This window comes from Schistocerca serialis, chromosome 5, assembly GCF_023864345.2.
Source record: "Schistocerca serialis cubense isolate TAMUIC-IGC-003099 chromosome 5, iqSchSeri2.2, whole genome shotgun sequence".
Lineage (NCBI taxonomy): Eukaryota > Metazoa > Arthropoda > Insecta > Orthoptera > Acrididae > Schistocerca > Schistocerca serialis.
In genome coordinates, this window is record NC_064642.1 from 86,909,741 (window position 1) to 86,927,985 (window position 18,245).

Genomic DNA, 18,245 nt, shown 5'->3' on the forward strand with positions numbered 1-18,245 from the left:
TATATTGGTTTTAGTTTATGGACCAAAACTAAAGTGGATTAGGATCCAATAGACAGTATTAAAGGAGAGGACGAAATTTTATTTTCACATAATTACAGGTCGTTTTCTGTGTGGAATATTTCAAAGCATGGTGCTGTACAGAGAGGAATTCACATTTTGCACACAATAACTCGTTTCGATGGCCTCTTCTCCTGCTTACTCTACCCTTCCTTTATGGCCATTTCTTCGTTGTGCCTGACAAAAATTCTGTAAAATAACTTACTATAAGACGAGTCTCTTTTGATGTTCGAGGCAGGCGTTCAATTGATAACCCTTGTTGTGAAGAGGACATGTCCACTCTTCTCCAGAGATTAATTACGAATTCACAGCGGTGTTTTCCGTACAGAACGTATGTATTAAAGTATATAACGTCCAATAAATGGCGAAAAATCTTCTGATAGATTGTTTCAGTCTGCTGCTGGTCATGTGGTAACTTCGCAACTGGTGTCACCCCATTCCACGCCTACCATTTCCTTGTTCTAATCCTTGGCAATACTTCGGTTTTGCTCGATGCCATTCTTTGGATAAACTTCTTGAAATCTATCGTCATTCAACGTGGTGATAAACACGACGAAAAAAAAGAAATCAGCTAAATTTCGATTATGCGATAAGTCACACAAATCTGAGGCTGTAAATTCAACTAAATACTTAGGGATTGTTGTTGTTGTGGTCTTCAGTCCTGAGACTGGTTTGATGCAGCTCTCCATGCTAATCTATCCTGTGCAAGCTCCTTCATCTTCCAGTACCTACTGCAACCTACATCCTTCTGAATCTGCATAGTGTATTCATCTCTTGGTCTCCCTCTACGATTTTTACTTTCCATGCTGCCCTCCAGTGCTAAATTTGTGATCCCTTGATGCCTCAGGACATGTCCTACCAACCGATCCCTTCTTATAGTCAAGTTGTGCCACAAACTTCTCTTCTCCCCAATCCTATTCAATACCTCCTCATTAGTTACGTGATCTACCCACCTAATCTTCAACATTCTTCTGTAGCACCACATTTCGAAAGCTTCTATTCTCTTCTTGTCCAAACTATTTATTGTCCATGTTTCACTGCCATACATGGCTACACTCCATACAAATACTTTCAGAAACGACTTCCTGACACATAAATCTATACTCAATGTTAACAAATTTCTCTTCTTCAGAAACTCTTTCCTTGCCATTGCCAGTCTACATTTGATATCCTCTCTACTTCGACCATCATCAGTTATTTTGCTCCCCAAATAGCAAAACTCCTTTACTACTTTAAGTGTCTCATTTCCTAATCTAATACCCTCAACATCACCCGACTTAATTCGACTACATTCCATTATCCTCGTTTTGCTTTTGTTGATGTTCATCTTATATCCTCCCTTCAAGACACCATCCATTCCGTTCAACTGCTCTTCCAAGTCCGTTGCTGTCTCTGACAGAATTACAATGTCATCGGCGAACCTCAAAGTTTTTATTTCTTCTCCATGGATTTTAATACCTACTCCGAATTTTTCTTTTGTTTCCTTTACTGCTTGCTCAATATACAGATTGAATAACATTGGGGAGAGGCTACAACCCTGTCTCACTCCCTTCCCAACCACTGCTTCCCTTTCATGTCCCTCGACTCTTATAACTGCCATCTGGTTTCTGTACAAATTGTAAATAGCCTTTCGCTCCCTGTATTTTACCCCTGCCAGCTTTAGAATTTGAAAGAGAGTATTCCAGTCAACATTGTCAAAAGCTTTCTCTAAGTCTACAAATGCTAGAAGTGTAGGTTTGCCTTTCCTTAATCTTTCTTCTAAGATAAGTCGTAAGGTCAGTATTGCCTCACGTGTTTCAGTATTTCTACGGAATCCAAACTGATCTTCCCCGAGGTTGGCTTCTACTAGTTTTTCCATTCGTCTGCAAAGAATTCGTGTTAGTATTTTGCAGCTGTGGCTTATTAAACTGATTGTTCGGTAATTTTCACATCTGTCAACACCTGCTTTCTTTGGGATTGGAATTATTATATTCTTCTTGAAGTCTGAGGGTATTTCGCCTGTCTCGTGCATCTTGCTCACCAGATGGTAGAGTTTTGTCAGGACTGGCTCTCCCAAGGCCGTCAGTAGTTCCAATGGAATGTTGTCTACTCCCGGGGCCTTGTTTCGACTCAGGTCTCTCAGTGCTCTGTCAAACTCTTCACGCAGTATCTTGTCTCCCATTTCATATTCATTTACATCCTCTTCCATTTCCATAATATTGTCCTCAAGTACATCGCCTTTATATAGACCCTCTGTATACTCCTTCCACCTTTCTGCTTTCCCCTCTTTGCTTAGAACTGGGTTTCCATCTGAGCTCTTGATATTCATACAAATGGCTCTCTTTTCTCCAAAGGTCTCTTTAATTTTCCTGTAGGCTGTATCTACCTTACCCCTAGTGAGATAAGCCTCTACATCCTTACATTTGCCCTCTAGCCATGCCTGCTTAGCCATTTTGCACTTCCTGTCGATCTCATTTTTGAGACGTTTGTATTCCTTTTTGCCTGCTTCATTTACTGCATTTTTATATTTTCTCCTTTCATCAATTAAATTCAATATTTCTTCTGTTACCCAAGGATTTGTACTAGCCCTCGTCTTTTTACCTACTTGATCCTCTGCTGCCTTCACTACTTCATCCCTCAGAGCTACCCATTCTTCTTCTACTGTATTTCTTGCCCCCATTCCTGTCAATTGTTCCCTTATGCTCTCCCTGAAACTCTGTACAACCTCTGGTTTAGTTAGTTTATCCAGGTCCCATCTTAAATCCCCACCTTTTTGCAATTTCTTCAGTTTTAATCTACAGTTCATAACCAATAGATTGTGGCCAGAGTCCACATCTGCCCCTGGAAATGTCTTACAATTTAAAACCTGGTTCCTAAATCTCTGTCTTACCATTATATAATCTATCTGATACCTTTTAGTATCTCCAGGATTCTTCCATGTATACAACCTTCTTTTATGATTCTTGAACCAAGTGTTAGCTATGATTAAGTTGTGCTCTGCGCAAAATTCTAACAGACGGCTTCCTCTTTCATTTCTTAGCCCCAATCCATATTCACCTACTATGTTTCCTTCTCTCCCTTTTCCTACACTCGAATTCCAGTCACCCATGATTATTAAATTTTCGTCTCCCTTCACTACCTGAATAATTTCTTTTAACTCATCATACATTTCTTCAATTTCTTCATCATCTGCAGAGCTAGTTGGCATATAAACTGTAGTAGGCATGGGCTTCGTGTCTATCTTGGCCACTATAATACGTTCACTATGCTGTTTGTAGTAGTTTACCCGCACTCCTATTTTTTTATTTATTATTGAACCTACTCCTGCATTACCCCTATTTGATTTTGTATTTATAACGTTGTATTCACCTGACCAGAAGTCTTGTTCCTCCTACCACCGAACTTCACTAATTCCCACTATATCCAACTTTAACCTATCCATTTCCCTTTTTAAATTTTCTAACCTACCTGCCCGATTAAGGGATCTGACAATCCATGCTCCGATCCGTAGATGCCAGATTTCTTTCTCCTGATAACGACGTCCTCCTGAGTAGTCCCCGCCCGGAGATCCGAATGGGGGACTATTTTACCTCCGGAATATTTTACCCAAGAGGACGCCATCACCATTTAATCATACAGTAAAGCTGCATGTCCTCGGGAAAAATTAGGGCTGTAGTTTCCCCTTGCTTTCAGCCGTTTGCAGTACCACAACAGCAAGGCCGTTTTGGTTAATGTTACAAGGCCAGATCAGTCAATCATCCAGACTGTTGCCCCTGCAACTACTGAAAAGGTTGCTGCCCCTCTTCAGGAACCACACGTTTGTCTGGCCTCTCAACAGATACCCCTCCGTTGTGGTTGCACCTACGGTACGGCTATCTGTATCGTTGAGGCACGCAAGCCTCCCCACCAACGGCAAGGTCCATGGTTCATGGGGGGTGGGGATTTAGGGATTACAATTATCTATGTGATCGTTTCAATTTAGGTTATTTGTAATTGTACTTAGGGATTACAATTACAAATAACCTAAATTGGAACGATCACATAGATAATATTGTGGGTAGAGCAAACCAAAGACTGCGATTCATTGGCAGCGTACTTAGAAGGTTCAACAGATCTACTAAAGAGACTGCTTATACCACGCTTGTCCGCCCTATTCTGGAGTATTGCTGTGCGGTGTGGGATCCGCGTCAGGTGGGACTGACGGATGACACCGAAAAAGTACAAAGAAGGGCAGCTCGTTTTGTATTATCACGAAATAGGGGAGATAGTGCCACAGACATGATACGTGAATTGGAGTGGCTATCATTAAAACAAAGGCGTTTTTCGTTGCGACGGGATCTTCCCATGACATTTCAATCACCAGTTTTCTCCTCCGATTGCGAAAACATTCTGTTGCCACCCACCTACATAGGAAGAAATGATCATCACGATAAAATAAGAGAAATCAGGGCTCGCACAGAAAAATTTAAGTGCTCGTTTTTCCTGCGTGCAGTTTGAGAGTGGAACGGTAGAGAGACATCTTGAAGGTGGTTCATTGAACCCTCTGCCATGAACTTTATTGTGAATAGCAGAGTTATCACTTAGATGCAGATATAATGGAGTCAACGCGGTTTATAATGGCCCCCTGGACATTATAAAAGGCGGGACATGGTTCTTAATAGGGTATGTGATCACCACAAACGGCAGTGCATGCTCTGCAACGTACTCTCAAGCCGGCCATGAGGCTGGGAAGGAATTCTTGTGGTAGCCCATTTTCCATCATCGAACTTGACAACTGCTGCATAGTCGTTGGTGAGTCTGGACGTGATGCATCTTCCCAAAGGATCCCACGTGTGCTCGGTGGGGTTAAGTCCGCGGAATGGGCAGTCCAGCCAATTCGCCGAATATCCTATCGTTCCGAGAGCTCGTCTACCTGCGCGGTTCGATGCTGTCGCCCGTTGTCATCCACAAAAATGAAGTCATTGCCGAATGCACGAGGGAAAGAGTACGCTATTACAGTAATGTTGACCATTGAGTGTGCCGTGTTGAGAGATTTGGAGGTCATGCAATATTTTGCCTCCCCACACCATAACACCTGGACCACCAAAACGATCATGTTCGACAATATTTCTGGGTGCATTTGTTTCTGGCTCTGAGCACTATGGGACTTAACATCTGAGGTCATCAGTCCCCTAGAACTTAGAACTACTTAAACCTAACTAACATAAGGACATCACACACAACCATGCCCGAGGCAGGATTCGAACCTGCGACCGTAGAGGTCGCGCGGTTCCAGACTGAAGCGCCTCGAACCGCTCGGCCACCACGGCCGGCCCCATTTGTTTCCACACCTCTCGCCTTATGAGGGTATGCCAAGAATTGTCGAACATGGTCGTTTGGTGGTCGAGATGTTACGGTGTCGGGAGGCATAATGTTTCATGGGCGTGCTGACTTCCAGATCTTTTAACATGGCACGACTACAGGTCAGCGTCATTGGGCACTGTACTACTTCTTCATGTGCGTCTTTTCAGAAGTGCATTCAGTCCTGACTTCATTTTTATGGATGAGAAAGCGCGATCGCATCGAATAGCTCAGGTAGAGGTGCTCTGGGAACGAGAGGATATTCGGAGAATTTAAAGCTCTGCCCATTCCTCCGACTTCAGTCTCACCGAACACCTTTGGGATGGTTTAGGTAGACGTATTGTAGCACGTCCACATACACCAACGAGCATCTGTCAGCTGTCAACCGCGCTAGTGGAGCAATGTAACGCCCTACTACAAGAACCCCTTAGCAAAATTGTGACCATCATGGGAGGTCCTTGCACAGCATAGTCTGTGGTCATCACACACACTATCAAGAACCAAGTCCCAAATTTTGCAATGTGCAGGAGACCACCGTAAATCGCGGTGACTTCAATGTGATTATTGTCTTTGAATAAAAATGTTGTTTCTGTTTGTCCCATTACGTATCTCTTTCAGTTATCTTCTGTACTATACTGCCGCAGTTCTTTCTATGTATGGTCCAGGTTTCATCGAGCTATGTTAGTTGACAGTGACACATCATGCGAAAGCTACTTGCACACCAGTGTATTTGGGGTCGAATGTCTTAGCCGCCTCGCCCTGTGCTGATCAGTTATATCACACAAGTTTTTAAGTGCAACTAATCTTTATTCTAAGATGCATTTCACGAGAGCCTGGTTATAAGGGAATAAGTTAATGCTTGCATGCGTACGATCAAGTGAGCGCGCGCGCGCGCGCGCGTGTGTGTGTGCGTGTGTGTGTGTGTGTGTGTGTGTGTGTGTGTAAGAGAGAGAGAGAGAGAGAGAGAGAGAGAGAGAGAGAGAGAGAGGGAGAGAGAGAGGGAGGGAGGGGGAGTGGGTGGGAGAGAGAGAATAAGAAGATCCAAATTAGAGGCCCTTTTATTAAAGATACTTATACATAGTCTTGTCTGTGAAAGCAGGAGCGACCATGACGCTGCAGTAGAGCGTCCTACATGCAAATCATCATCATTTGCGATTTTTGGCAAAGTAAAAAATACGATAAAGAAGTAATTTACCTGTTACTTTGTGGTACTCCAGAGTTGTATAAATTCCGATGTCAAAAGTTACTGAAAATATTCCTAGAATTACTGATATAATTTCTTTTTATTTTTCTATGCGTCATGCTTTCCCGACTCAGCATCATTTAGGGTTTCGTGCCTCAGTCAGTAAAAACGGAACACTTATAGGATCTCTTTGTTGTTCGTCTATCTATCTATCTGCCTGTCCCACTGTTAAAAACTCTGTTTCTCAGGAACGGGTTGCCGCATCAAGTTAAAATTGATGTCACACACTGAGGTCCATGATCCCATGGCCGTGTAGAAAATTTAAGCTTCTAAGCCAATGCACTCAAAACATACGGCCATTTATGTCACATATTTTAATATTCGTAAACTCACTCATCAAACAATTGTTTTGTAAATAAAACCGTCTTTTCTTGCTGCAACATATTCTTCCCAGAAGCGTTTCGCCTTTTTCTTGCTCTAAGACATTTTCAGTGGGATCTATAAGGATACATTTTTGTTACTTTTGGTTTATCAAACAGTTCACGTCGCGTTTTTTATGTAAATAACTAAATACTTACAGTTTCTTGGCCGGCCGCAGTGGCCGAGTGGTTCTAGGCGCTTCAGTTCGGAACCGCGTGACTGCTACGGTCGCAGGTTCGAATCCTACCTCGGGCATGGGTGTGTGTGACGTCCTTAGGTTAGTTAGGTTTAATTAGTTCTAAGTTCTAGGGGACTGATGACCTCAGATGTTAAGTGCCATCGTGCTCAAAGCCATTTGAACCATTTGAACAGTTTCTTGCAATCTGCGTTTCCTCTCATCTGGTCTGGAGGTCGCACTACCACTTTATTCCCGAAATTAAGTTAGAGCAAGGAAAGGCGCTTTTATTTACAAAACAAATATTTCTGTGCTTCCTGCGGAGGATGGCCACCCAAACAAACTTGTCACTCGTCAAAACCTATATAGTATTTCCCTTTGGCCTAGAATCATGAAATTTGGCAAGAAACAAGGTTTCGGAGAACAAGTAAAGGAAAAAAGTCCAAAAGTTTGTAATTTGTAATTACATGACACGAAAAATGTATTTCTTTTGGCAATTATTATCCGACGTCAAACTTGAAGTGAGGCAGTCTGTAGTTCTGCATTCAGATTGATTGGGTTGCAGTGGTAAAAGTCAAACATCAGGCAAGGAATGACTTTATTGCTCATATGACGCGTTTCCGAATTTATCCATCATCAGATATCGAGGTGCGATTACTGCACGTAAATACAGTGTTTCAACTTGTATCTGAAACAAACATTCGCAGACTAGTCATATGAGCAGTAAAGTCATTCATTACCTGTTGTTTGCCTTTTAAAAATGGTTCAAATGGCCCTGAGCACTATGAGACTTAACTGCTGTGGTCATCAGTCCCCTAGAACTTAGAACTACTTAAACCTAACTAACCTAAGGACATCACACACATCCATGCCCGAGGCAGGATTCGAACCTGCGACCGTAGCGGTCGCGCGGTTCCAGACTTTAGCGCCTAGAATCGCTCGGCGACTCTGGCCGGCGTTTGCCTTTTACCATTAGGCTCAGTCAACCTGAATGAAGAACTCCAGATTATTATAATAAGGTCTCCTGCCACCTCCATGACTTTATGTCACATTTATGATATTGAAACTAAAACATTCTTGAAACTTCCTGGCAGATTAAAACTGTGTACCGGACGGAGACTCGAACTCGGGACCTTTTCGGAAGTAAAGCTGTGAGGACGGGGCGCGAGTCGTGCTTGGGTAGCTCAGTTGGTGCCGGCACGGTCAGAGGGTTAGCTGCGCTCTGTAATAAAAAAAACTGAGTTAATGGATTAACGACGAACTGAAACGGGTGTATTGCGACGTCCGCCCCGAGCAGATACAACGAACAAAATGAGATTAAAAAAAAAGGTTGGTAGAGCACTTGCCCGCGATAGGCAAAGGTCCCGAGTTCGAGTCTCGGTCCGGCACACAGTTATAATCTGCCAGGAAGTTTCATATCAGCGCACACTCCGCTGCAGAGTGAAAGTCTCATTCTTAAAACATTCTTGAAAATCTTGGAATCCCCGGGACCGATATTTTGCCACTATCAATGTCGACAGCAGACAAAAATGATCGAGATTCTTGATTCCCGGATTAGATGAACCGTCTATATACGTAATTAAGTTTGTACGGAACCCTCAGTACGCGAATCTTACTCGTACTTGACAGCCTTTTGTAATTACAAAGCGCGCGCCAGAATCGTTGTCTATGGAGCAAACTGGGGCACTGATGGAGATTCTTTTTTTATCTCCGTTCGGTACAATGCAAAACTTCAGCAAATAAATCTAAAGGAGATAACGTAGGAATTTTGTCCTGTTCAACTGCTGGTTTGTTTATCTTTTAACGTAAGGTGGAAGTGCTGAGGTAGGGTCCCCCCGATAGACCACATCACGTTCATACAGAGCAGATCGTATTTCAGCTGCAGCTGGCTCTGTAATGAGTGGTAACCACACTTTGTAGGAGCAGAGCTGTCGCCCGGGGCCCTGCGTACGCTTGTTCACGTAGTGCGAGCAGGGAGACGGAAGGGCGTGAGTTAGCCGCCTTATCACGGTGACAGGCAGGCCTGCGGCGAGGCGTCAGCGGGCGGCGTGTTCTGATAGCGCGAGCGGGCTGCGACGTGTCGGGACCGCTCCCACTGTGCAGCACAACAGAAACGTATTGCAGGAGTAGCGAAGGAGGCTGACAGGTAGTATCCGCGTGTCCAACTAGACTGAAAGGCTGAAATTAAAACATCTTCGACCAACTGGGGACTCATAGTATTTCCTGCATACAGGGTGTTACAAAAAGGTACGGCCAAACTTTCAGGAAACATTCCTCACACACAAAGAAAGAAAATATGTTAGGTGGACATGTGTCCGGAAACGCTTAATTTCCATGTTAGAGCTCATTTTATTACTTCTCTTCAAATCACATTAATCATGGAATGGAAACACACAGCAACAGAACGTACCAGCGTGACTTCAAACACTTTGTTACAGGAAATGTTCAAAATGTCCTCCGTTAGCGAGGATACATGCATCCACCCTCCGTCGCATGGAATCCCTGATGCGCTGATGCAGCCCTGGAGAATGGCGTTTTGTGTCACAGCCGTCCACAATACGAGCACGAAGAGTCTCTACATTTGGTACCGGGGTTGCGAAGACAAGAGCTTTCAAATGCCCCCATAAATGAAAGTCAAGAGGGTTGAGGTCAGGAGAGTGTGGAGGCCATGGAATTGCTCCGCCTCTACCAATCCATCGGTCACCGAATCTGTTGTTGAGAAGCGTACGAACACTTCGACTGAAATGTGCAGGAGCTCCATCGTGCATGAACCACATGTTGTGTCGTACTTGTAAAGGCACATGTTTTAGCAGCACAGGTAGAGTATCCCGTACGAAATCATGGCGGTGAATCGAGGAAGCACAGTACATACTGACGAAACTAAAATGAGCTCTAACATGGAAATTAAGCGTTTCCGGACACATGTCCACATAACATCTTTTCTTTATTTGTGTGTGACGAATATTTCCTGAAAGTTTAGCCGTACCTTTTTGTAACACCCTGTATACCGGGTGATCAAAAAGTCAGTATAAATGTGAAAACTTAATAAACCACGGAATAACGTAGATAGAGAGGTAAAAATTGACACACTTGCTTGCGATGACATGGGGTTTTATTAGAACCAAAATGCAGGACGGCGCTCCACCGCATATTGCTAGACGCGTGAAAGATCTCTTGCGCGCGTCGTTTGGTGATGATCGTGTGCTCAGCCGCCACTTTCGTCATGCTTGGCCTCCCAGGTCACCAGACCTCAGTCCGTGCGATTGTTGGCTTTTGGGTTACCTGAAGTCGCAAGTATCGTGATCCACCAACATCTCTAGCGATGCTGAAAGACAACATTCGACGCCAATGCCTCACCATAATTCCGGACATGCTTTACAGTGCTGTTCACAACATTATTCCTCGACTACAGCTATTGTTGAGGAATGATGGTGGACATATTGAGCATTTCCTGTAAAGAACGTCATCTTTGCTTTGTCTTACTTTGTTATGCTAATTATTGCTATTCTGATCAGATGAAGCGCCGTCTGTCGGAAATTTTTTGAACTTTTGGTTCTAATAAACCCCATGTCATTCCAAGCATGTGTGTCAATTTGTACCTCTCTATCTACATTACTCCGTGATTTACCGAGCGAGGTGGCGCAGTAGTTAGCACACTGGACTCGCATTCGGGAGGACGACGGTTCAATCCCGCGTCCGGCCATCCTGATTTAGGTTTTCCGTGATTTCCCTAAATCGCTCCAGGCAAATGCCGGGATGGTTCCTTTCAAAGGGCACGGCCGACTTCCTTCCCCATCCGCCCCTCATACGATGAGACCGATGACCTCGCTGTCTGGTCTCCTCCCCCAAAAACCAATCAACCAACCGTGATTTATTCAGTTTTCAAATTTATACTGACTTTTTGATCACCCGCTACATCCCTATTGCGTAAGCTATAGTGTGGTGGAGAATGTGTAGATTTGAATCTGACAGAGGTCATGTTAAGTAGGGGGTGGGGGGATCCCACAAGGTTCTATTCTGGTCTGCTGTTTTTTGCTGATGTGGTATCAATTATCTGCCACCAAATATGACGGATGATTCAATCGTTTCCCTCTTTGCGAATGATATAAGTATTGAAACTTCCTGGTGCATTAAAACTGTGCGCCGGATCGAGACTCGAACTCTGCATAGCGGTGTAGCTTGCTGTCCAGGTTTCGAGAGGGTGCGTTTCTGGATGAGGTATCGAATATATTGCTTCCCCCTACCTATACCTCCCGAGAAGATCACGAAAGTAAAATTAGAGAGATTCGAGCGCTCACGGAGGCTTTCCGGCAGTCGTTCTTCCCGCGAACCATACGCGAGTGGAGCAGGAAAGGGAGGTAATGACCGTGGCACGTAAAGTGCCCTCCGCCACACACAGTTGGGTGATTTGCGGAATATAAATGTAGATGTAGATGTAGACCTTTGCCTTTCGAGGCAAGTGCTCTACCATCTCAGCTACCCAAGCACGACTCACAGCCCGCCCCCACAGCTTCACTTCTGCCAGTACCTCGTCTCCTCTTCCAAATTTCACAGAAGCTCTTCTGCGAGCCATGCAGAACTAGCACTCCTGGATAAAAGGATATTGCGGAGACATGGCTTAGCCACAGGCTGGGGGATGTTTCCACAATAAGATTTTCACTCTGCAGCGGAGTGTGCGCTGATGTAAAACTTCCTGGCGGATTAAAACTGTGTGCCGGATCGAGACTCGAACTCGGGACCTTTGCCTTTCGCGGGCAAGTGCTCTACCATGTGAGCTACCCAAGCAGGACTCACGACCCGTCACAGAAGAGCTTCTGTGAAGTTTGGAAGGTAGGAGACGAGGTAGTGGCAGAATTGAAGCCGTGTGGGCAGGTCGTGAGTCATGGTAGAGATGGTAGAGCACTTGGCCGCGAAAGGCAAAGGTCCCGAGTTCGAGTCTCGATCCGGCGCACAGTTTTAATCCTCCAGGAAGTTTCATATCAGCGTATACTCCGCTGCAGAGTGAAAATTTCATTCTGGATATAAGCGTTACTGAAAAATATGTGAACCCTATTGTAAATAATGTAGCTAATAGGGTAATTAGTAACATCAACACATTGCTTTCAGAGAACAGATAAATGTTTAACTGCAGAAAAAATGCAATCAACATGATTGGGTCATGCGCGGAACCCTGCAGAGAGTTATTTTGTATTTTCTCGACTTTGTACCGCTCTGGTGGAGTCGGCGGTGGTACAGATTTTTTTTGCAAGTGAGTAACTTGTCGTGTGAACGTGGTCCGCTAGGTGATGCGTGCGGGTCAGTGAGGAGGTTTTAGGTTAGCAGAGGCACGAGGAAGGTGGTGAGCGGGGCCGGTGCTGGGAACAGACCCGTGTTTGTGTCGGAAAATGTCTTGTCTGGACACGGAGTGACAGCATGGCCTCACTGGAGTTGAGGGTCATTTGTCTGAAAATAACCACCTATTTCAGATTCAAGTGTTGACAGTGAGCAGTGTTTACGCTACCGCATCCCGTATCCGTTGTCCAGAAGTGATTGTCGGTCAAAGTAAAGCTGAAAGGTCTGTAGAGCCTTCACTGCACTGTCGCTGCACACTGGTTGTTCACTCCACGCGAAGACGACTCGTTATACTATCCAATAGATGGTGATCTGTTTATTTTATCTGTTCATTACGTAAAGGTTGTCATTGAGCTTGCCCTTGTAGGCGTCATTTGTGTTGTGTGTATGTGTGGCACCGCTGGTAAATGATGTATGTTTCAGGTTTTATCATGCCACTTTAATGATGTGTATAACGCATCGCCTATAAATGTACGCAGGACTAAAGTGTGAAATTAAATATGATTGAAAGCTTGCGGCACTGCAAACCCAATGAGGTAGAAGTGGATGAATTCTAATTCTGCAGATCAATCCTCGGATTAAGTAATCACTTTTTGTAATTGAATAATGCGTGTCTTCTTATTTGGGGTTCATCTGAAGGCGCTCTTCGCCTAAACTTATTTTGAAATTTCTGGTAATTCCGTACACCTCTTGTGTAAATCCTAAACTGTGCCACGAGTGAAATCGGGTGCGTAAAACTTTTAAGTAGGGGTCCCGCTGTAACTGTTATTGTGTATTTTAAGTTCTGCTGCTAAACTGATTTTATCTGAAGACTGTTTCGAAAATTGAATTCAAGACAAATTATCATTACAAATTTTTGAAATAGATTTAGGTTGGGGGATTTAAATTTAAATGTCAAGTAGTTACCTAGTTTCAGCTGAAACTTCTAATTGACGTCGTAACTGTCTTAAGCTTAAAATTGACATCATTGTATCACCGCTATTTGTCATCAACAATGGATCAGGGTTAATATTTAATCAAGGGTATTGTAACTGTTCCCGCCCTTTTTTTTTTTTTTTTTTTAAAAAAAAAAGGGGGTGGGGTGTTAGTAACCTGATTTCTTGTAAATGTCGAGCAAGTATTTCTTGTCAATAAATTCGTTTAAAAATATGCCTGAATAAATATTAGCCCGGCACTTTACCACTTCATACATCTCCTACCATACGAATTTCTCTCACGGATCTCTTGTAACTGTGAAATATCACTGTGCCAGTCAATTAAATCTACCACTTTCAACTGCCAGAACTAAAGCTAGATGAAAAGCTTTCCTGGGATTATCACGTTCAAGATCTTGTACAGAAAGTGGCTGCTGGTACTTCAATATAAATAATATCCACTGTCTGGTGACACTGAAACGCTCCTGCTTGTTGACTTTCCTTACCTTTACTCCGTTACCTCTGATGGTATCATATTTCTGGGCAACTCTGTACTCGCCAATAATATTTTGAGCCCAGAGAAAGGCTCCAAGGAAGATCTGCACTGTCAGTACGTGAACTTCGTGTAAGCTGTTGTGGAGTTGTCTCAGAATTCAAAATCTGTCATCTCTTTGCAAAATATATATTCCGTCATGGATTTCGTTGCTGGCAATGTTGACTCATTTTGAAGAAACTGTAACATTCATTCAGTGAAGCTAGACGAAAAAATGATATGTGCGTGGTAACAGTTCCTTAAGCATTTTGCAGGAAGTTCGATTTCCAATAGAGCTCCAGCAGAGCTGGCCAAAAATTTAAGTGGTAAAGTCAAATTCTCCAAATCTAAGTTGAAAGGTTTCCTTGTGGCACACTCCTTTTCTGTACAGGAATTCGTCGCAGTAGTTGAGAACTTTTCTCTGTAACGTTATTTATTCATATACACTCTCACTATTTTTCTAGTTGAGTAGTTCTTTAGTATCGTCTACATCTACATGATTACTCTGCAATTCCCAATGAAGTGCCTGGCAGAGGGTTCGTTGAACCACATTCAAGCTATTTCTCTACCGTTCCATTCTTGAACAGTGCGCGGGAAAAACGAATATTTAAATCTTTCCGGGAGAGCTCCGATTACTTTTAATTTAAGACGATAATCATCTCTCACAATGTAAGCGAGTGGCGAATGTTGCCACACTCTGAGGAGAAAGTCGGTGATTGAAATTTCATGCAAAGATACTGCCGCAACGAAAAACGCATTTTTGCTTATGATTGCCAACCTAATTCGCGTATCATATCCTAGACACTCTGTCCCCAATTTCACGATAATACAAAACGAGTAGCCCTTCTTTAAACGTTTTCGATGTCCTTCGTCAATTCTATCTGATGAGGGTCTCACACCACACAGCAATACTCCAGAAGAGAGCGTACAAGCGTAGTGTAAGCATTCTGTTTAGTAGATCTGTCGCATTTTGTAAGTGTTCTACTAATAAAGTGCAGTGTTTGGTTTGTGATCGTTCCAAGTTAAGTTATTCGTAATTGTAATCCCTAAGTATTTAGTTGAATTTACGGACTTTACATTTAGGTGTTTTATTATGTAACCGATTTTTATGGATTCCTTTTAGTACCTACGTGGATAAGTTCGCATTTTTCATTATTTATAGTCAATTGGCGCTTTTTGCACAATACAGATATCTTGTCGAAATCGTTTTGCAATTTGTTTTCATCATCTGATGACTTTAAAAGACTGTAAATGACGGTATCATCTTCAAACAATCTAAGAGGATTCGTCAGATTGTCTCATAAATCGCTTATATAGATCAGGAACAGAAGAGGCCCTATAATACTACCTTGGGGAACGCCAGATATTACTCCTGTTTTGCTCGATGACTTCTCGTGAATTACAACTAACTGTGACCTTTCTGACAGGAAACCACGAATCCAGCCGCACAGCTAAGACGATAATCCATAGGCAAGCAATTTGATTAGAAGTCGCTTGTAAGGAACGGTTTCCAAAGGCTTCTGAAAATCTAAAAATATGGAATCAAGTTTATGTCCTCCTGTCGATAGCAACCATTACTTGGTGTGAATGAAGGGCTAGTTCGGTTTCACGAGAACGATATTTTCTGAATGCATGTTGTCTGTCAATAAATCGTTCTCTTCAAAGTAATCCATAATGTTCGAACATAGGAAATGTTCCAAAATCCTACTGCAAATGGACATTAGCGACATGGGTCTGTAATTCGGCGGATGAGTCCTATTTCTTTTCTTCGGTAATGGTGTGACTTGGGCAACTTTCCAGTCTTTAGGTACGATTCTTTCGGCGAGTGGGTGGTTGCATGCGATTGTTAAGTATGGAGCTATTGTATCAACATACTCTGAGAGGAACCTGACTGGTATAGAGTTTGGACCTGAGGCCTTGCCTTTATTAAGTGTTTTATGCTGCTTCGCTACTCCGAGGATATCTACTAAGTTACCGATGTTGGCAGCTGTTATTGATTCGAATTCTGAAATACTTACTTCGACTTCTTTGGTAAAGGAATTTTGGAAAACTGTGTCCAGTAATTCCATTAAATCTCTTCCCCGTGGCTAGATTTATGACGAGTTTCTAGCCTTCGCAACAGGCGCTGACGATCCGAAAGTCTCTACATTTGTTCACTAGTTTCTAACAACGTCACCTATGTTTATTGTGTGTCGTTTATTTATTGCTGTTACGATTAACTCCGCCGTCTTCTGATTCTAAGAGGGGTTGTTCTTCGTATTCTATACATTCTATATTTCTTTCAGTATAATGCAGATTGTGTAATATTAAACAGCTACAGCTTTATTAACTCAAAATGTAGAACTGAAGGAAAGCAAGAAAAGTGAAGTGTAAGTGAAAGAAAAACTTTCCACCACAGCATCTCTGTCCATCTACCATCTGCGAACAGCCTCAGGGTGATATAGACGTTATCTGCCACGTATAGCTAGTAGCGGTGAACTATTACACTGACTTGAGATACATCGAACGCTATTTTCGCTACGCTGTGAATGGTGGCACAGGGGACATTAATTTTTTGTACCCTATGTGAGATGTGTAACGGTGATTACTTGGTATCCACTTATTCACGTGGCATCTTAGAACGGTCTGAGGATGGTGTAATATATAATCAAAAAGGACTGAAAATAAAATTTGATTTATAAAAACAGCTGAAAGTGTCACTCCTTCTGCATAAAGATATAGTAACAGTTGTCCAATGATCTATCATAGCCGGCCGCTGTGGCCGAGCGGTTGTAGGCGTTTCAGTCCGGAACCACGTGGCTGCTACGGTCGCAGGTTCGAATCCTGCCTCGGGCATAGATGTGTGAGATGTCCTTAGGTTAGTTAGGTTTAAGTAGTTCTAAGTCTAGGGGACAGATGACCTCAGATGTTAAGTCCCATAGTGCTTAGAGCCATTTCAACCATTTTGATCTATCATAAGATGAAAGTACGGAGACAATGAGTCTTGTTTGCTAACAAGTCCTCATTCGAATTGCATCTCTTTTCGAATAGTATCGCCTTCACCTTTGTTACTGGAGGACAGGACGAAATCTGCCGAAGGCTTTCTGTAAATCAAGACGCTCTCCACTATCTACTGCCCTCTCAATCTCATGGACAGAAAGAGCAAATTGGATTTGACACGAACAGTGCGTGCGGAAACCGATGTTGAAACATGCGTAATTGTTCGACCTCCAGAAAAGTCACCTGCTCGAGCACAAAATATTTTCGACAGTTCCACAGGAAACTGTCGTCACTGAAGTGAGCCTACAGTTCTGCATTCGATCTCGTGACCCTTTTCGTAGACTGGTACGATCTGTGCTTTCTTCCTCGAGGGCGTGTTTTAAGAACATTTCTACTAACGCTGTTTAAAGGCGAGACCGGTGCATAGCTCTCTATATAAGACACGAACTCCAAAACTTACTGTTGTCAAGTGCCCCTAATACAACGAAGTTGCTCAAGAATGAAACTGCGCCCTAACCATGCAGTGAACGCGCGCGCGCGCGCGCGCACACACACACACACACACACACACACACACACACACACACACACACACACACACATATATATATATATTAAGTTTTGCATCACCCCGGTTCCCAGAACTCCTGAAGAAAGTTGTTGACTGTGGATTCTGTATCACAGACACAGTCCCTTTGACTGTTCAGTGATGTCACTAAACCCGCCCAAAGATGTAAACAACCATGAATGATCAGCGCCTATTAGACGGAGGGGGTCCGACAGCCGATCAGTTCTAATCATTCCACAAAGAAGGAGGTACACGGCTCGTGTTGTCTGTAGTTCAACCATGCCTAGACGGTCAATAAACAGGTTCAATAGTGTCAGCATTGTTACTTTGTGCCTGGAAGGGCTCTCAACAAGAGAAGTGTCCAGGCGTCTCGGAGTGAACCAAAGCGATGTTGTTCGGACACGGAGGAGATGACATGCCTCGCTCAGGCCGCCCAAGGGCTACAACTGCAATGGATGACCGCTACCTACGGATTATGGCTCGGAGGAAACATGACAGCAGCGCCATCATGTTGAGTAATGCATTTCGTGCAGCCACAGGACGTCGTGTTACGACTCATACTGTGCGCAATAGGCTGCATGATGCGCAACTTCACCCCCGACGGCCATAGCGAGGTCCATCTTTGTAAACCACGACACCATGCAGCGGTACAGATGGGCCGAACACCATGCCGAATGGACTGCTCAGGACTGGCATCGTGTTCTCTTCACCGATGAGTGTCGCATATGCCTTCAACCAGAAAATCGTCAGAGAAGTGTTTGGAGGCA

General features: G+C 43.5%; 1 protein-coding gene across 2 annotated transcripts in view; it reads right to left on the minus strand.

The window, feature by feature from the left end:
* The window catches only part of LOC126481682 (H(+)/Cl(-) exchange transporter 4), a 403,512-nt gene that overhangs the window by 69,468 nt on the left and 315,799 nt on the right, over nt 1-18,245 (minus strand). The gene's annotated exons all lie outside the window — the stretch shown is intronic.